This window comes from Pleurodeles waltl, chromosome 10 (assembly GCF_031143425.1).
Source record: "Pleurodeles waltl isolate 20211129_DDA chromosome 10, aPleWal1.hap1.20221129, whole genome shotgun sequence".
Taxonomy (NCBI): domain Eukaryota; kingdom Metazoa; phylum Chordata; class Amphibia; order Caudata; family Salamandridae; genus Pleurodeles; species Pleurodeles waltl.
This window is the reverse complement of record NC_090449.1, coordinates 1,081,199,568-1,081,220,923: the sequence shown is the minus strand read 5'-3', so window position 1 is coordinate 1,081,220,923 and position 21,356 is coordinate 1,081,199,568. Positions and strand designations below refer to the sequence as shown.

Sequence of the window (21,356 nt, the reverse complement as noted above, 5' to 3'; positions counted from 1 at the left end):
TTTCTTCTATCACCCCTCATTTTTCCCTAGTGCTTTTTCCTTTCTCTCCTCTTCCTCTGCCCCCCTCCCCCTGTAAAGCACCTTTCCCGCTCGCCCACCTCCCAGCTGACTGCTCCCCCTGTCCCCCTCCCCTTCTTAATGGCGGCCCCAGCGCTGTGATAGGACAACTGCACTGACCTCCTGGTCAGCGCCTGCTGCCCTCCCCAGCTCCTCTGGCTGCTGCTGCCACCTCCACCTCTTGTCTGGGACGAACTGAGAGTCTCCTCGACTCTGCCGTAGCTGTGACCCGCCAGGTAAACTCGGTCATCTTCTTCTGCTGGCACACACTCCGCAAACCCTGGAAGATCTTGAAATGGATCACAGCAGACTGTCGCAGGACAGTCACCAACGCCTTAGTATTGAGCAAGCTTGACTACGGCAATGCCCTCTATGCCGGCACCTCAGCTAGGAACATCAAAAAACTTCACCTCATCTAGAACGCCGCCGCCAGACTCATTCTGGACCACCCATGCCAAGAACACATCTCCCAACATCTGAGGACCCTCCACTGGCTACCGGTCGAGAAACCGGTCGAGAAACGAATCACCTGAAAGCTTCTCATCTACACGTACAAGACCATACACAACGCAAACCCAGCCTACCTGAACCACCGCGTCTCCTTCCACACCCCCGACAGGTCCCTCCGCTCCGCCCAGATGGCCCTGGCAACCGTCCCTCACATCCGCAAAAACACCGCAGGAGGACAATCTTTTACATACACTGCAGCAGAGAGCTGGAACAACCTCCCCCTGCACCTCAGACAAAGCCTGTTGCTCACCATCCTCAGGAAGAACCTCAAGATGTGGCTCTTCGGATGAGGCTCCTCCCCTCCCAGCACCTTCAGACCCTCATGGGTGAGTAGCTGTGCTTTACAAATACTGATTGATCGATTGAACAGTCAGACCACCAAATTCGATACTGGTCCATTTGTGACAATTTTGCTGCAATAACAGGGAGCATGAAAGGAAAAGAAAAGCTGAAAGATGTCAGTTTTTTCTAACACACCAAAATTACCTGAAAATGAACTGTACAAATATTAGAAAATATATCAGCAGTTAGGAAAGCACAAATGAAGCACATATTTAGTTCTGAAGTGTGAGGAAACCAAAGATTTTAACAGTCAAAATAAATCAAAACACTACACTTACTGCTGCACAACTGATAAATATTTGCTGAAACATGTTTTCTACACCTTGTTTGTGCGCTATATGGTGTGGCCAATAAGACCTTTTGTCTGTGCAAACTTAATGACCATTTGAATGGAAAGTGTGTTGTCTGTAAACGAGTCTGAGCAGAACATGCTTTAGTAATATATTTGCGACAGTGTGCTCCTGAATGCAACACCTTATCACTCTCCAGCTGAATGGGTATGGTCATTTACTACACTCATGCTTCACACCTGTATTTCCAACGAGAACGGCTATATACGGGGTCAGACCCTTCTCTATGGCAGAAACCGGAAGCACCACTTCCCCCAAGCTGCTGTTCAGACAGAACCCATTCCAGCCAAATTCAGGAAAGCATCTAAACCTGGCTGTCCACCATGTAATTCCTACTCTCCCTCGCATTCATAATAGGGTGCATTTTGGTAACCCCTCTCTCTAAGTACTAGGGTGAACACTTAAGCACCCGCTCTGTGATAGCTTTCCTTCTGTGTTACATACGGTTATGTGTGTAAGCAGGTACTCTCATGAAGACAAACAGAGCAGCAGCGAGCTTAGTTGGAAAGAATTGTCCTGCCACAGCAGTGAGACCCAGGCGAACTAGGCGCTTTCTGCAAACAGCACAGCAGGTGCTTGTAGAATGGAAGGCCACCGTTGCCATGTACACAAGTGATGACACAAAAAGTGTATTTTATTTATCAAAATGAAAAAAATGTGTTATGCATAGTAACAAGTAACACAAAGAAGTAATAATGACAAATGTTTGAACAGGTGAATAAAAACTCACATAAGAAATTAATTTATAAAATATTCAGATTTGTTTATTTTTTTTGGTTGAATAACTTGTTATTATTAGGGAAATAATATAATATGCAACAAACATAACTATAATGGGCAATCAACACAGGTAAGAATTTAGCTAACATGTAATGAGAAAATATAATTAAAATACTATAGAATACACACCTATCATGAAAGTCAAAAGCTAGCCCCAAATAAAGCGAATCAGGAAAATGCTTTATTTTAGAGAAAATATGTCATTTGGGTAATACTGGCACACATGAGATAGATATACTTCTTGTTTAAATTTTGCTAAAGATTAAGAGTGAAAAGTGTTTTTTTAAGACCCATCTCAGTTTTGCTCTTAACAGCAACACCATTATTATTATTCAGCAATAGATATATTACTGAGGCTTTAGATGATACATTAAAATTACATCAATCAATTGTAGTCTGTGTAGGCTTAGAAAGAAGACTTTGATATACATGCATCTTGCAAAAGCTGACAAATTACTTCTTTTAACCTATAGTATTGTTTCAGACAACAATTTGGAATCTTATATTTATCTTATAAGTGAACAAAAGAGAGCCATTCATCAATCATATAATTGAAGTAGCTAAACAATCCCTCTTTTAGCCATTTTCCAAAAAATAGTGTTACTGTTAATTTTAATATGTTTATTATACAAAAAGAGTGAAGTGTTAATTAAATTGTTATAACCCGTATTACCATTAGAACACAGGTTATGATGCTACACATGTTTTAAAATAGGCAAAGAGAAGGATTTTTTCAACTTAATCCAAATCAAAGGCTCATAAAGTGAGCCTTTTAACTAAAACCAAAGCTGTCTACTGTAAAAGGCATTGTGATAATAGGAACAATTAGTACATTTTATTTAACACCTCCTCTCTTCTTAGGTAATTTCAATTTAGATAAAGGGATTGTAGATTTTTCAATTTGCCACACAAATCTAGATAATAAAACACAATTTTCTTATAATAGGACTTAAATACATTAACAAGGAACACTGAAAGAGTATAAAACTAATGGTGAAATCATCATTTTAACAGAACTCACTAAGATAAATAAGGTGAAGACCATTTCTTAATGAAATAATCTATTTTTCTCCAAAAGATAGTGTTAATTATATTTTAAAGTATGAATAACTGATCTGAAAACCATATGCCTCAATATGTGTTTTATCCATGCATCAAATGTGATCATAATAACTAAACAAACCATCAAAGCAAAATGTATTTAAAGGCAGAACTTCTAATTTGTTTGACCTAAGTTTATATCCAGTAACAACAGAAAACTTTGAAACTTCCTCACAAAATTCTTCTAAGCAATTTCAAGGATTATTCATATAAAGCAGGACATCATCTGCATAAGCAAAGTATTTAACTTCCACTGAGTCATGATGAAATCCTTCAATATTGGAAATGTGTCGGATTTTGGAAAACATAGTTCAAGGGATAAAACAATGAAGAGGAAGAAATGTACATTCTAAACAAGGGGGCAGTGTGCGTAGGCAGAGACTGGTCGGGGCAGATAGACAGGCTCACAATGGTTGAGCATCTGGAGTATTTAAAGATGGGTTTAAGCCTTCTCAACTACAGAAGTGAGAAGGGGAGGAGGCGCTACATCGGGCAGCACATACAGGAGGCATAAACTGGCAGAGAGTAGGGCACAGACATGGTTGTGGTGCGAGACAAGTTGGTAGACAAAGAAAGCAGAGTCAGAAGTAGGATGAGCATGGTGTTCTATCCAGTTCTTAATCTGTAAAACAGTAGGCACCTGAGCACTTCTCAGGAGGCGGCTGCAGCTCCCACCACCCAGTGCCCCATGCCAGCACTGCCAATGGCAGTACCAACACTCCTGCAAGTGTGACAATTCAGACTGTTCCAGGTCCCCAAAGCTATAAGCGGACATGCTAGTATTGGGCAGAGGCATAAGAGTGGCAGATCGATCGGGGGACCCCAAGCAGCTCTCAAGAAGTACACCAACAGACCATCAGCATCTCAACAGGGTTTGTTTGTTTGCCCTCCCTCCCCAACCCTCTGGCAATGAAGCAGTCAGGCCCCAGCAGGTAACCCAGCCTTAAGCTTGTCCCCAACACAACCAAGGACAGAACAAACACCAGCTAAAGATCAGTATGTTACTTAGTTGACTGGGTTAGCTAGTCCCCTTTGGAATGTACACGAACAGACAGCTCCCTTCTAGGCACAAGTAAATGCATTGTTTAGAAGAATCTTCCAAACCTTTACTCCACGGTAATCCCTGATATATCATAAAAGCCCTTTGGATGTCTGTTGTAAGGAGGGTTAACCAGCGTAAGAGGTATTAATCCTATGTGAGCCTTACGCAATTCCAGCCTTGCCTGTGTTTGGGATTTTCCCAGTTGGCCTATGTTTCCCCCCCCCCACCAATGAGACTACAACGTGCAAGTCCATTGCAAGAGCTTCATGTTTTTGTGATGCTCAACAGCAAAGCATGGTCTTTGGCCAGGGTACTCTCAGAGATCCTTCCCCCCAGCTGTGGTTACTACTGCTCCTTCTAACCGTGAAACAGGGAGGCTTACGCCTGGTAGCAACAGATTACAATTCAGGGCAGAGATTTCACCTGTAGCTTGGAGGATATGGAGCCTGTCAGCAGCAGAAAGCTCACAGAGTGACCAAAGTCCTTATTTTATAGGACCTGATACACAAAGATAAATTATACTTTTGAGTAACTTTACTACCTCTGGCTATTAAGAACATCAGCATATAAATTGCTACTAAAAACATCAATAGTAAATCCAGCAACACACATGGCCGGCCATTGACACTGCTAAACTGTCCCATAGATAATTGAGGTAGGAAATTAAAATAAAACCCCTTTAGAAATAATGCTAAATTAAATACATCTCTTAAAATAGTTAAAAATATAAATAGAAACTCATTAAAAATATATAAAAAGAGTGCATATTTATTATTTACGTATAAAATATGCTAATACACTACTTCAAATTTAAGCATGCACTTCATGTTTATTACTTCTGGACATCACTTTTAATAAATATTATTGCAAAATGAAGTTTTGTGTTTAAGTGGGAATTTATTTTTTAATTTAAACCCCAGAAAAATGTTATAGTAATTTTACATTAAAATTGGTTAATACATGTGCAAATAATATTAAAACATTACATGAATTTAAATGAATTCTATAAATAAGTTTTATTACTTGCTAGTGCATTTGTTTTTTTTTTACTTTGTGTAGGAAATTATTTTTTAATTTAAACTGCTGGAAAATAGTTTTAATTTAATATGGTTCCATTGAAGATTTATTTCAGAATTAATGAGGCTGTGGCATTTTGTACTGTTTTTATCTACACACAAAATTAACATGAAAGCTTTTACATTAATATTATTTAATATAAAACATTTTAATACTTACTTTTTAGTTAATTGCATTTTTAACATTTTCCATAAAACTTACCATCGGGAGACACCACAATCGAGTGGAGATCATTTTGAATTAAAACAATAATATTTGGGAATATATGTTTCCAAATTTTAAATGAAAAAAGTAAATTCACACCTAAGGAAAAAACTAAGCAGTAATAATTTCTAAAAGTGATGTATATAATTACAATTAATGTAATTAATTACATTTATTGTTACATTAAGTTTTACATTTAAAATAGGTTATTGAAATAGTTTAAAACAAACTTATAAATGTACTATTTATATATATTTTAAATTTAATTTATGTTTATTTGTATGCTTATCTATTTTAAACAATTTGATAATTCCTGTGGGGTTTAATTTTAATTCCCTACCTCCATTATTTTCTATGGGAGGATGATGCAGTACCCCTGGTTGGCTGGTGTGATGCTGGACTTTCCACTGTTTTTTTCAGAGGTCAGTTAAGCCGACTGCAGCAAAGTTACTCAAAAGCCTAATTTACCATTGTGAATCAGGCCCCTGATGTGCAGAGTCCTGACTTGGCCCACAAACATTGCAGGGTGAATTTGGAGGACATGAAGAAAGGCTGCAGACACTGCTAATTCCTCTTGTGGGTATCTGTGTTTTCCTGTGGATGAGAGAACCTGCATACATTTGTTTTGTGTGGCCCTGTCCCAAGGAGCCCTGAACAATATTTGATGGGCAGGAAGAATATACATCTGCTCCCCTGCCAGCCGTCTCTGTCTGTCACAGTACCGCGCTCACCTCGTTAGTGATGCTGGTGTCACCTTGCAATGGCAGATGGTGACTGTTTGTGGTCAAACACTAATCGACATGGCCCAACTAGTCGCTTCTTTTATAACAGTTAAATGTGTCCGCAAATGTGTATGTGCTTCTTCTGGACTTTTTCTGGAATACAGCTCTCCTTTTCTATTATTCTATTATTCTATACAAGTCACCTACCATGCCCAAAGGAGGGAGAACACCAGGTCAGAACATAATGTACATATGGTGAACCTAGGAATGTCTATCTCATGGCTCTTTCACACAATGCCAGGAACATAGGACATAAGATACAATAAATGTGCGTATGGGAAAAACACTGTCTGCTACCCTAGAACACTTGAGAAGCCTTGTTCCCACTACTTTACTAAATCATATTAGAGGTAAAATTATTGCGTTGAGGAGTATGTACACCTACAAACATTTTTGCTAGGCTGAACTTCCCAAAATATTGTATAACTGGATTTAGAATAGTCAATGTCCTTGGTCCTCCACAAGCACTGGTGTCCAAGAGTACAACTCAAGGTGAGAAGCACAAATGGGCTTCATGGCCACTCATCTCTTTTGCTGGCATCAAGTCAGTTGTATGACTGTACAATGCATGCCTTTACTACGCAAGGTAAATATATATTAGGTAAGTTTACTATATATCTATCTATACATACACACACACACACACACATATATATATATTTGGATATTGCTATATTAGCGGTCGATGAAATATTCTGTTCCACCAGCACAATAGGCAGAATTTTGAGGACTCTGCATTAATCTTGTAATGCAGAGTTCCAGCCCAATTCCGCCAATTGTCATGTGGTGAAATTTGTAGTGCCTGGCCCAGGACGGTAAGTTGGTGAGCGGGAGCAAGATTTGGCATTCCCAAGGCCGCTGATTGAGTAGAAAATCTACTTGAGCGGCAGCAAAAGCAACTCTAGTAGCTGATCCCTCTGGTATGCCATGTGGTGCTGTTCGTGTTGACTTTTCAGGGTGGAACATGTTCCTGGCGCTAAATCAGAGTGCGAGCCGAGAGACATGGCTATTTCTGCCCATTGGCGGATTTTTTATATAACTCCATGGAACTCCGGGTAGTCAAATTCTACAAGTTCTACCCACCCAAAATATAAAAATATATATACATTGAAACTGAAAAATAAAGGCTAAAATAACATGGGGGAAAATTTCAGTGCCAACATTGAGTTTTATACTCCATAAAGCACTGAAATTCACCAGATATAATTATCTCTAGTAGATACTACTCGGGCCCCCTGCAAAGTTTTGTCATCTTAAATTATGTCATTTCAAATGTCGCGGTGATGTTATCAATCATGTTATAGAAAATATCATCAGTGATTGAATCAGTGGTGTAATTAGCTGTTCATGGAGGGGGTGTGAGTTATAGTTGCTACTGATAACTAAACTAGTGAATTTCCGTGTTTTTGTGAGTTGAAAAAAAATATTTTTCCATTGTCATTTTCACCTAACTACAACTTTACTTAAACCTTTGCTTTTTTCAGTGAATTTCTAAGGGTTTTTGTAATGTAAAGGCGAATGTAATTATAATTCATAACAATAATGTTAGTTTAAGTTTTGTTTTTTCATGGAATTTCTTTTTTTTTTTTAAACCTAAAGTATTAATTTATTACCATATGTAAAGCTACCTATATGGCGCACACGACAAGGCCCTTAATCAACCCCCCTGGGCAGACAAGGCCCAGCTGCTAATGGCATTTGGCTATGTGTGGAGTGGGTTTGGGCGCACTCAACCCCCTGCAAGGGCCCTATCCCTCATTGCACACAACCTTCAGCTATGCACCGTGTGGGGTTGGGTGCAAGGACTGGCTTGTGGTCAGGCCCTGTGCCTAACTCCCTACATGCGCCGTACACCCAGCAACACAGGGCCTTCTGGCAAGAGTAGTATGTGGTTGGTGTCACAGGTCATAGTCGCACTCGGACAGACTTACCGACTTTTTGACAGAGTCACAGCACCAAAATATAAAAACCTTTATGAAGGGATCATATATATTTCACCTCCTGGCAGTTGCCAGTAGGTAGTTAGTTACAGGTAGGACCTAGATTCCATAGAAAAAGCATTTTTTGGCTTTCCCATATCTTTGGTGCCATTTTACAAATCTTCACGGAATTTTCCAAAAATAGTGTGCTGGAAAATCTTGTGTGTGCGAAGTTTCAGGGTGATCCGTCAAGCAGGGGCCAAGAGAAAGGGGGATTAAAAAAAAGTGAATTTCCCTAGTTAGGGCCAGATGTAGCAAAAAAGCAATTTGCGACTTGCAAATTGCGAGTCCCTGCGACTCGCAATTTGCAAGTCGCAAATTGCTATGCAGTACGGTGTCTCAGACACCGACTGCAACTCGCAATGGGGTCGCAATGACCCACCTCATGAATATTCATGAGGTGGGTCACAAATTGCGGCCCCATTGCGAGTATGGGCACTCGCTAACACGGAGGCCTGCTGTCGTCAGCAGGCCTCCATGTTAGCGACCTGCTTGTCAATAAAGCAGTTTTTTTTTTTTTTAAGTGTAGCCCGTTTTCCCTAAGGGAAAACGAGCTGCATTTCAAAAAAATCCGAAACCTTTGGTTTCAGTTTTTTTCAGGGCAGGGAGTGGTCCCTTGGACCACTCCCTGCCCTGAAAAAATAATTTGGGGGCCAGTCACAAACTGGAAGGGGTCCCATGGGGACCCCTTCCAATTTGCGAGTGGGTTACCATCCACTTGAAGTGGATGGTAACTGCGACTCCATTTGCGACCGCGTACGCGGTCGCAAATGGAATTGCATCCCACTGCGAGTCGCAAATAGGAAGAGAACACCCCTTCCTATTTGTGAGTCGCAAATGCATATTGCGAGTCGGTAACGACTCGCAATATGCATTTCTGAATTGCAAACCCACGTTTGCGAGTCGCAAACGGCGATTTTCGCCGTTTGCGACTCGCAAAAGGGTTGCTACATCTGGCCCTTAGTTCCCACAGGAGCTTTGAAAAAGACTATAGCCTGAACCGCTGGATGGATTTACACCCACTCTGGCAGAAAGGTAGCTTTTGGTACATAGATTATGCTTTTTGTTGTTTGCTGTAAATGCGTCAAGTGCTTTGGTAGATATCAAATTTGTATATTCTAGAGGCAAAGATCCTTCTCGGATCCTCCGTGGAGCCGGAGGAAAAGCAAGGCCCTGATTGGCTGGCCGCAACTTGTCATAAAAGTTGCTCCTGCCATCTAATTTTTCGCATTGGCTGGGTGGCGGGAAGAAACAGTGTAAAAACATTTAAAGGGTCAGGACACATTTTTTTTTTTTTGCCCGATGTGCGGATATTTGAATCCTCCTTCGATACTCCTAAATTCCAGGGAAAAGCAATGCCCTCATTGGCTGGCCGCAACCGGACAGAAATAATAACGTGTGTTACAAAAATCATTTAAATTCACTGAAAAAAAACAAAGGTTACAAAGACGTTATAGTTACGCTGACATTTTACCCATACAATATCATGGAAATTCTGCAGTAATAGTTATACTTACAATTATAATAATTATCTGAAAAAACTATAACTAGTGCCTGAAAGTAACTTTAGGCAATGAGATATAGTTTAACATAAGTATAACTAGAACTGATGAATTTCTATGGTTTTGTGTGGGTAAACCATCAACCTAACTATAACGTATACAGTCCAACGTATGCAGTCCCCTCAACCATTGGTAAATTTGATATATATTTGTATATACATATATAATATTTTATCATCTTTGTCCAAACAAATCTAAAATATTTTAAATCAAATGTATATTTTAGTAATTCACACAATAAAATGTTTAACTAATGTGATCACTAAAAAATAATAAAGTTTTACTTAAATATATATTAAGCATGTCAAAGTCTTTCTTTTACCATAGGATTTATGATTCCATTGTGTGGGCAAAAAAAAGTATAGAAAGACTCAAACATTGTTTTTTTTAAATGCCTGTTTTTTAAAATATTTTTCATCTCACAAACTACAACTAGAAAAACAACCACAAAAGGGCCTTGCACTCCAGTTGAAGAGCAGAGTTCTCCCGGGATCATGGATTTAATGACCCTGGAAACTTATTGTTTTTTTATTTTATTTTTAATGTTGCTGGCGGACTGCTACTCTCCCTGCAGCTCTTTACAACCTTATTAAAATGGTTAGTGGTGCTCTGACCCCTTCTTGTGGGTTACCCCGTGCCCACTAGGGCACCAACGTGTTTAAAATTAGATGGGGCTGTGTGGGGAGCTCCCGGGCCCCCACCGACCCCGCTGGCACACACTGTGTGTAGGCTGGAGACAGCATATATTTTTTTTTATGAAGTGGGTGATCACACCTCCACTTTTAGTATGGGTCTGTGGGGGAGCCCTAAGGCCCCCAGAGAGGGGTCCATTGAACGTGCTGGCCTTTTTACATATTTTGGTGGGTGGTCCTTTGCCCTTCTGGGGCACCCACACTGCAGAGGTCATGGGTGGTGACACGAGAGAGAGAGAGAATATTTACCTTAAATACACACACACATACACACTAACCTGAAATATTCTTATCTTGCATGGTAAAGGCGTACGCGGTAAAGGCATTATGCTTGATTAAGACAGCGTCCAAAAGGCTGTTTCCCTATAAGGGCTTACCAGGATGACGTGTCAATGCTTAGCATTCCAAGGCACCGAGATTCTTGGGCAATTGCCAGTTTCCAGTACCCAAGTGCCAATCACAACCCTGTTCAGTCTGCCTGAACCGCTTATCTGCATTTTACTCAGATTGGCAACAAAGATATTTTCAGTAGTGTAATCATAGTTACTCTGAGAAAAATCACAAACGTCCGAAGTTTCCATTATGTAAAATTAACAAACCTATTTGAAATTTTGTGTTGCACAATTTTATTCACCTTGCCTAATTTTTGCCAGGAGAGATTATTTCAAGCAGAAATATCTAGTCAAGAGACACTTTGTTTTGCTCAGTCCCTAGCTGATATCTTGCAATAGTATTTTTAGATGAAGTGCATGGTCGCATGAAAAGAGCCATGTCAGAGATTGCCAAACCACATTTACCCTAAAAGTGTAATTTGTATGGAATTTCTTGAAATTTTGTAGGATACAACTACACAATGTCCCCATTAGTTATAATCATGTTGAGGATCCAAGGTAAATTATATTATAAGCCCAATGCAGCAGCCCCTACACCGATGAACTCACTACATGTGGAGGAGAGGTGACATACAATCATCCCCCAACTTAGGGGTACCACCACAATCATTCCCATCATGATATCCTTGACTCTGATGAGTCTGTAGCTGACAGGCATTTTCCTTTTGACTATAAACCTTAATACTGAGAAGCTGCCTGCATCTGTTGCCCCAACTTCCAAACAGTCTGAATAAAAAAGTCATGGTTGAACCCCAACCGTGACTCCCTGTCCACCAAACTCATAGTCGGTGAGCCTGTGGGTGCAGAGGAAGCCCACAGTACCCTTTAACCCCATCCCAATCAATCGTTTCACGATGTACAGTTTTCAAGTTCAGTCACCCCCGGGACGCATTTCAAGTGACTGCTTAAATCACAGAGGAGTTGACCTCTATATGGAAACTCGATGTTGCACTTTAGCTGCTCTTCTCTGAAAAGTGGCCATGTTTGGCTGTAGCCCCGATCACCACGTCAATAGATATAGACATTTGCAACTAGGGCCAGAGACTCCTCAACGTTTTAATTTTGGAAAATGTGAGTTTGTGATTACTTGGATTTTTTAAATATTGTACAGAAAATTCAGACAACTGGGCTCAAACCCTCGAGTGATCTAGCTAGGGTAACTCTGTAATCCCCAACATGTAGCATTCTGTCTGGGAACTCTGACCCATTGACCGGCTGTGGCAGACACCATAGGATACTAGAGAACAATAAAAAACAAAGTTGAGGAGCACCAGAGGTAAACAAGGGAACTCACCAAAGCTACTACCCAATAACTGGTGAGAGCCCCCAGACTCAAAGGTAAGGGCTCACCGCCCTGGGTCAGCACAATAATCATTATGGAGGTTTCCAGTCATCATCAACATACCACCCACCCCTTCTCATAGAGGCTGATCCCTCTGCGAATGGCCACCTCCCCCAAGATACCAAAGGATGGAAAACTCATAAAGAACGTTCCTGCACTTTTATCAAGTCACTGAAAAAAGCATCAACACTCCTCCCACTTGGCTTGGTGGCACATCTGTTACCAGATGGTATATGGTGCTATAAGCAGTGCCGTAGTTGTTATCCAGGCTCTGGTATCACCTACTTCCATATGCTGGTCGGCCTGGTACTTCCTGCTAGAAGCTGAGTACTCAACCTGCGTTAGGAAGCAATGCTGATTTCAAGTATGTGTAGGCACATCTCAGGTCTAGGATGGAAGCCACTGATAGCCATTGCTTCACATGGTCACGTAGTCCGTTTCCCCAGCAGAGCTTGGTTATCCATCTTCAGTTGCTTTCCCACAGGTGAGGGTCTTGGGTTCAGAGGGACCTTTGAAGAGAAAAATATGGAAGACTGTAATCTTCAGAGATAATCCCTGAAATCATCAGCATGTACTTCTATCATTTCATTCCTAAATGTTCCCACCCAGCTACATAGTATGAGACCTACAAGCGCACACCACCACTTGAAATTAATTTTTGACGTGGCAAACAGCACCTGCATAGTTTCATTAGGAAATACTTCTCAACATTTTACGACCAAAAATAGTTAGGAATGTTTACGTTTTATTAGCATGACCAGTACATCAAAGGTGATTACTTTACACTAGCTTTGTTTGGCTTTATGACATTAGAGGCAACAAATGACATCCTGTATGATGTGGATCAGAGAAGAATCATCTACCTTCTGACCCCAGTGGCATCATAAGCACTCTGGGTGGTTTTAAGGTCACTAAGACATCGCCTTATCAGCAAACATACCTGTGCACTGCAGCAATGTTTTTAATATATTTTATTAAGTTTGTATGACCAAGGCAGGCAGCCGTAATCATTCACAACTGTAAACATTACATAAAGTAACTTCGACATTACCCCCTCCCCCGCCCTTCCATCCAGCACAATAGTACACGTCACATCAGAGAATCAGTATTCTGCAGTTTGGATCATCTCTTTCTCAGTTCTCACATTGAGGTGTAGCAGCTGTTCTGGTGCTCTCCTCTCTTCCAGTAAAACATACCCACTTCCCACCATATCCATCATTGCTTGTGGTTCGGCCACTCCAGTGGCTCCACCTGTCCAGCATCCATCTCTTCCTCAGGTTCCATAAGCTGGGCCAGAACATCACCAACCCACCCCTCCACCCCCACAGACACACACATTTATAAGTCTTACTTCACCTCCTCAGCGCTCACTTCCTTCATTCATCTTACCCTCAATAGTGTCCATTCCTTCACATTGTTCTGACCAGATACATATTTGGCAGCCCTTGGAGATAGCCAGTGCATCACTAGTCAGCATTTATCCAGCTCCAGTCCCAGGGAAGTAAATCTATATCCTTTCTTTAGGTGTGGTATGAGTCCCAGCACATAGTGGTTGGGTGTATTTTCAATGGCAATGTTACTCACCCTCTTTAAGGTCATTGCCACCTCCCACCAGTACGTTTGTATGGACTTCGAGATCATGAGTGGAAAACAGACTCTAATGGCGCTGCACCAAACACAGGCCAGTGACAGACTCTGATATAACTTGTGTTGCTTGTCTGTGGTGAGATAGGTGCAGTGCAGAAAATTAAAGTTTATCAGTTTAAATCTGGTGTTTTCCCCCATTACATCTCTGTTAATGGCTCAGGCAGCTCCTCCACCCACCTTCATCTAGCAGTTGGATGAGTTTTTTGTCTAGCTACTTTGAGGGCCCTATAGAATTGGGATATTAAATGGCACACCTGAGTGCCCCCAACAGCATGTCCAAGGTATTGCGGGTCTGCGGCATGTCCAGGAAGCATGGCCACATTTGCCTTGCTCTTTCAGCCAGTTCAGCACACTGCAGGAACGGTCCTCCTTCTAGTCTGAACTTCTTTGTAGCATCCACATAAGTGATGAACTTGTCTCCAGTAATTAAATAAAAAACATGTTACATAGCAGCACTGTAGCATGTTTTCTTTATTTAATTACCTTTTGGGGCACTTTTATATAGTGCAAACTCAACCAGAAGGTATTGGAGTGCTTTACATTGGTACCACTTACACTACACAGGGATATTCATTTGTAAAATCATGACACACAGCAGTGTGAGCTGCTGTGGCTTAAAGTAAAAAAAAAATAAAAAAAATAAAGAAAGGTCTATGACGCGGTCAACACTGAAAAGACGACAAAAGTACACTCGTATGGAGTGGCTGTTCACAATTGTTAAAAACAAATGTACCTGGTGAATGAGTTGCTAGTGGAAGGACACTGGCCAGCAGCCAATGTCAATGATGGAAGGAGTACTTGGGACAAGCTCCACCCGATGGCAAAAGCAGAGCTAGAAGAGCAGGAAGTGAATACAGAAGACATGCTGACCAATGAAAAGTAAGTAAATTCGAGAGACAATGGAATGGACAAATGATAAGTTCAGGTAAGTATTGCGTGGGTTCTAAGCCCTTTTAAGAATTTTATTTCTAAGCACAAAAAGCTTCACACAAACAGAGCACAAGCATTCGCTGTGCATACAGTACCTAAAACGACCCATCAACCCACCGAGCCATAATTTGTTAATTGTAAGACCATAACGAGGCCTAGGTTTGAACAGCACCTAGAGGTTAGGCTTGGTGTTGCAGTACACACAAACTTTCTAGTCCATTAACCCATGTGATGAGGTGCTCATTTTAACATTCTGACAGACCTGTATGTTTTCCTGCACATCTGACCTATAGCAGGTTCCTGACTGAAGTCCGACATGTTCTTATTGTGCGCCAGCTGGGTACTAGATGCTACTTGATTATTTGGGTCCACCCAAATTGCAAATGCTTTTAAAGTCTGATTCCTGCCCCCCTTTTCAAGCACAGATATCACCAGCGATTTGTTGGAAGCTGACTGAAATTCATAGGTAAAAGCCTTTTCTTTACATGCACCTCATTTCGGGGAGACTGCCTTCTGGTTGTTCCTGGTAAATTTGTGTAATGTCCACTGACTGGGCACCCTCACTCGACCCGAGTGGAAGGTGTGCGTATATTCATGATATGTGAGCATGATTTCCCACTGTACATATGTAATCACAGATTCACATGGTGTTTCCCAGGGATCGCTGAAGATCTGGGAGTACACATTTTTGTCTACAGCTCCCATGTGCTGCTCTGGTGTGTCTTTCAATGCAGTGCATCTCCATTACACCCTGCAGCTTCCAACAGATTTTTTATGGCGCTGTAAAAATAGTAACAATTTGAGGCTGGATCTTTCACACAGAAACATGTAATGGTGATAAAGGGGCCCCCAAATGTTGAATTTCAGGGTCGCTTGAGTGTAGGGATAAAAGACATGGGTTTTCTATGATTTGAGGTCCCCGCAGGTGATGAAGTGGGCACAGCACATCTGCGAAAGTATGAAATGACAGAATACTGACAGCTGGTTTGGGTTACCTGTCCTTTGGACACAGGTATCCATCCTGGGCCGTATGGTGGTATACAACAACCTATATTTTCAATGTCTATACAGTTACACCCACACACAGAGGTTCCTAACACTGGGTGACAGACCTGTCTTCTCCCAATTGGGTGGCATTGAATAAGCAGTTGCTATGCTTTTTTCCAGGAACTTCAAAAAAAACTATCCTTTGTCTTTGACCTACTTCATAGATAAAAATGACATCTGATGTGGCTGTTACACATCTGCTTCCACCCGGGACGTTTGATTGTAGGGATACTGGACGGTGTCATTTGTCTCTCATCCTGGTTTTGGCACTTGACCACATCTTGTATGACACTCTGAAAATCATGTTTTCTCCCTATGCTCTGCTGTTACACATGTGTAATCTAAATATGTGAGAACCTAATGAGAGGTCCAGTATTGCTCAAAAAAATCATTCAGACTCTAGTAACTGCACTCCTCAAATTCTACCTAAACCCTCTCAAAGTTACTGTCTCTGCAGCCAGCTTAATAACCCATAAGAGTAATCTAAAGAACTTGTCCTGTTCTAAGCTCGCGTATTGCTACACTTGTAAAATATGGTCTTTCTCACACAAAACTGTACACCAAAATCCATCCAGCACGTGTTGGAGAGTGTATTTTAAAAGCAATATTAACATGAAAAGCTTGCAATATATTGTGTGATGGAGCTGTATAGAAAATGTGTTAGCATAGAACATAATGCAAGCGTTTGAAATGTGCCCACGGGGAGTGGTAACCAATGTATACGAAGACGAATGAAAAGCTTGTTAATTCAGAAACTTTTTGAAATAATGCTTTAGATTTGTATTAGCATATCATAACTAGAGTTATGTATTAAGAGTATGCCTTATTAAAATTAGATGGCTTTTGCTTAGCGAGGGTCTGGGCCTAGCTGCCTGGCCTCATATTAAACTGCACTTTCTAACGTGTAAGGTGCTGTTCTTCTGAAGGACACGAAGCTGTACTTTTCCAGAAGCTATGTGTGTAGCCGTAGTAAATTCTTTCTCATGAGAACCGACTTGCTGAAGGCGACGTTCTTGCTGAATGCAACCGTGTAATTCGTAACAGGTGCAAGGTTACTAGAGTAGGAGAAAACAATGGAGTCACTGACTGGAGCGCAAAGTGGAACTTTTCCTACCTGACATTCCAACCGTTGAAGACGTCAATAACATGGACCAATCTGAGACATGAGAAATGTGGTTTGTGGAAAATTCTGGCTAGATGCTTGAAGAATTATTGGACAGAGATAACGATGCACCAATTAATGTCCAATGAGGAATTAAAGGCTAATTAGACAGTTTTGGTTTAATGGCGTGACCCAAAGAGACGGGGAGACTTCACTCACTCACAGAGGCTTTGCACTGTCTCTTGCTTTGTCCTGTCCCCTTAAACCATCCTCTACTCGTTCTTGCCCGATGCTTGCTTCTCCTCCATATGAGGGAAGGTCCTATTCCTTAGCTATACTATAACAAGACTTTGCCACGCCCTATCTCTGCTGATGGTGAATCGTCTGAGGTCCTGAGGACGAAGGCTGGCGCTGCTGATCTGTTGGATTGGTAACTATCCGATGGAAAATTGTAATCGTCTGTTTGCCTTTCCTTTCTGGGTACCAACTGCTCTTTGATAGAGGCCATAGTTTAGATGTTTTCCAAATTCGTGTTTGCTAAAATGTTTTGCATGAAGCCCAACATGCTAATGCAGATTTGAGGTTAGTTAAGATGTTCACAATTATCTGACGCAAGTAGACAAATGACTGGAGTCTGGAATCTTGCTTTGTTGAATGATGTATTAACGAGACGTTGCAAGGTTGCTTCATATGAATGATGTGCCTAAATACTGAATGAATATTCCCTATGTATTGATTAATTGCGTTCTAACTTCTAAGTAGAAGAGTTTCTAATGAAGATATTGCTAATGAGATTAACTGAGATGACATTAGATTGTAACTAATAGGGAAATAAACATCCAAATCCTTAACTAGATTGGGTGTGGTTATTCATGACTGAAAGGCCATGGTGTGTTCAACTTATTGATTCTTATTAAATGTTATTGATTAGTTTGTTGATTAGTTATTGTAAAAATTGACTGGGTTATTGATCCATTGTTTTGTGATGCAAAGAAGACATCTCATACTGGGAAGTCCCCGAACGTGGTCGAAAGGTTTATCGACCTAAACGCGTCTCCTTGTAAGTTTACTTATCAAGGCTCTGACGCACTAACACACACACCTCTCACAAAAAGTGTAACTGTCTTGTAGCACAGTCAAGTAGAAGTGCTGCAACACTACTTGTCAAAACACCTCCTTTAAAAACAGCCCATCAAGCACACTGCCTCAGGGAGTACACCAGGGGCCAGAAGGTTCTTCACACCTACAGAAGTGCTCTCACTACAAGTCTTCATAGACCAAGTATAGCACCAGCCACTAAACCGGCCTACTCATGGCTGACTTTCTCCATTACAATAAACACACCCTACTGGTGACATACTCTCCCACTTCTTCACCATCGCTGTACTGCTGTGATATACACTTTTCACTGTTGCACTGCCACAATAGTGGTATGCTATAGACTTCTCATTGTTGCACTACCACAATAGTGGTGTGCTATAGACTTCTCACCGTTGAGCTACTGCTGTACTGCTGTGCTATAGACTTCTCATTGCTTCATTACCACTGTACTGGTGGGATAGACTTCTCACTGTTGCACTACCACAATAGTGGTGTACTATAGACTTCTCACTGTGTCACTACCACAATAGTGGTGTTCTATAGACTTCTCACTGTTGAGCTACTGCTGTGATATAGACTTCTCACTTCTTCATTACCACTGTACTGGTGTGATATAGACTTCTCACTCTTGCACTGCCGCTGTACTGGTGTGATATAGACTTCTCACTCTCACACTGCCGCTGTAATGGTGTGATATAGACGTCTCACTCTTGCACTGCCACAATAGTGGTGTGCTAAAGACTTCTCACTCTTGCACTGCCGCTGTACTGGTGTGATATAGACTTCTCACTCTCGCGCTGCTGCTGTACTGGTGTGATATAGACTTCTCACTCTCGCACTGCCGCTGTACTGGTGTGATATAGACTTCTCACTCTCGCGCTGCCGCTGTACTGGTGTGATATAGACTTCTCACTCTCGCGCTGCTGCTGTACTGGTGTGATATAGACTTCTCACTCTCGCACTGCCGCTGTACTGGTGTGATATAGACTTCTCACTCTCGCACTGCCGCTGTACTGGTGTGATATAGACTTCTCACTCTTGCACTGCTGCTGTACTGGTGTGATATAGACTTCTCACTCTTGCACTGCCGCTGTACTGGTGTGATATAGACTTCTCACTCTTGCACTGCCGCTGTACTGGTGTGATACAGACTTCTCACTCTCGCACTGCCGCTGTACTGGTGTGATATAGACTTCTCACTCTCGCACTGCTGCTGAACTGGTGTGATATAGACTTCTCACTCTCGCACTGCTGCTGTACTGGTGTGATATAGACTGCTCACTCTTGCACTGCCGCTGTACTGGTATGATATAGACTTCTCACTCTTGCACTGCCGCTGTACTGGTGTGATATAGACTGCTCACTCTCGCACTGCTGCTGTACTGGTGTGATATAGACTTCTCACTCTTGCACTGCTGCTGTACTGGTGTGATATAGACTTCTCACTCTTGCACTGCCGCTGTACTGGTGTGATATAGACTTCTCACTCTTGCACTGCCGCTGTACTGGTATGATATAGACTTCTCACTCTTGCACTGCCGCTGTACTGGTGTGATATAGACTTCTCACTCTTCCACTGCCGCTGTACTGGTGTGATATAGACTTCTCACTCTTGCACTGCCGCTGTTCTGGTGTGATACAGACTTCTCACTCTCGCACTGCTGCTGTACTGGTGTGATATAGACTTCTCACTCTTGCACTGCCGCTGTACTGGTGTGATATAGACTTCTCACTCTCGCACTGCCGCTGTACTGGTGTGATACAGACTTCTCACTCTTGCACTGCCGCTGTACTGGTGTGATATAGACTTCTCACTCTTGCACTGCCGCTGTACTGGTGTGATATAGACTTCTCACTCTTGCACTGCCGCTGTACTGGTGTGATACAGACTTCTCACTCTCGCACTGCTGCTGTACTGGTGTGATATAGACTTCTCACTCTTGCACTGCAGCTGTACTGGTGTGATACAGACTTCTCACTCTCGCACTGCTGCTGTACTGGTGTGATATAGACTTCTCACTCTTGCACTGCAGCTGTACTGGTGTGATATAGACTTCTCACTCTCGCACTGCTGCTGAACTGGTGTGATATAGACTTCTCACTCTTGCACTGCTGCTGTACTGGTGTGATATAGACTTCTCACTCTTGCACTGCCGCTGTACTGGTGTGAGATAGACTTCTCACTCTTGCACTGCCGCTGTACTGGTATGATATAGACTTCTCACTCTTGCACTGCTGCTGTACTGGTGTGATATAGACTTCTCACTCTCGCACTGCTGCTGTACTGGTGTGATATAGACTTCTCACTCTCGCACTGCCGCTGTACTGGTGTGATATAGACTTCTCACTCTTGCACTGCTGCTGTACTGGTGTGATATAGACTTCTCACTCTTGCACTGCCGCTGTACTGGTGTGATATAGACTTCTCACTCTCGCACTGCTGCTGTACTGGTGTGATATAGACTTCTCACTCTTGCACTGCCGCTGTACTGGTGTGATATAGACTTCTCACTCTTGCACTGCAGCTGTACTGGTGTGATATAGACTTCTCACTCTCGCACTGCTGCTGTACTGGTGTGATATAGACTGCTCACTCTTGCACTGCAGCTGTACTGGTGTGATATAGACTTCTCACTCTTGCACTGCCGCTGTACTGGTGTGATATAGACTTCTCACTCTTGCACTGCCGCTGTACTGGTATGATATAGACTTCTCACTCTTGCACTGCCGCTGTACTGGTGTGATATAGACTGCTCACTCTCGCACTGCTGCTGTACTGGTGTGATATAGACTTCTCACTCTTGCACTGCAGCTGTACTGGTATGATATAGACTTCTCACTCTTGCACTGCCGCTGTACTGGTGTGATATAGACTTCTCACTCTCGCACTGCTGCTGTACTGGTGTGATATAGACTTCTCACTCTCGCACTGCTGCTGTACTGGTGTGATATAGACTTCTCACTCTCGCACTGCCGCTGTACTGGTGTGATATAGACTTCTCACTCTCGCACTGCTGCTGTACTGGTGTGATATAGACTTCTCACTCTTGCACTGCCGCTGTACTGATGTGATATAGACTTCTCACTCTCGCACTGCCGCTGTACTGGTGTGATATAGACTTCTCTCTCTTGCACTGCCGCTGTACTGGTGTGATATAGACTTCTCACTCTCGCACTGCCGCTGTACTGGTGTGATATAGACTTCTCACTCTCGCACTGCCGCTGTACTGGTGTGATATAGACTTCTCACTCTCGCACTGCCGCTGTACTGGTGTGATATAGACTTCTCACTCTTGCACTGCAGCTGTACTGGTATG

At 42.1% G+C, this 21,356-nt stretch overlaps 1 protein-coding gene across 2 annotated transcripts in view; it reads right to left on the bottom strand.

The window, feature by feature from the left end:
• Positions 1-2,001: 2,001 nt before the first annotated feature.
• The window catches only part of LOC138262279 (uncharacterized), a 306,864-nt gene continuing 287,509 nt past the window's right edge, over positions 2,002-21,356 (bottom strand). For both annotated transcript variants that reach the window (XM_069212168.1, XM_069212169.1), the window contains exon 14: positions 2,002-12,721. The gene's annotated coding sequence lies outside the window, so the exon portion shown is untranslated. The remainder of the gene's footprint in view (positions 12,722-21,356) is intronic.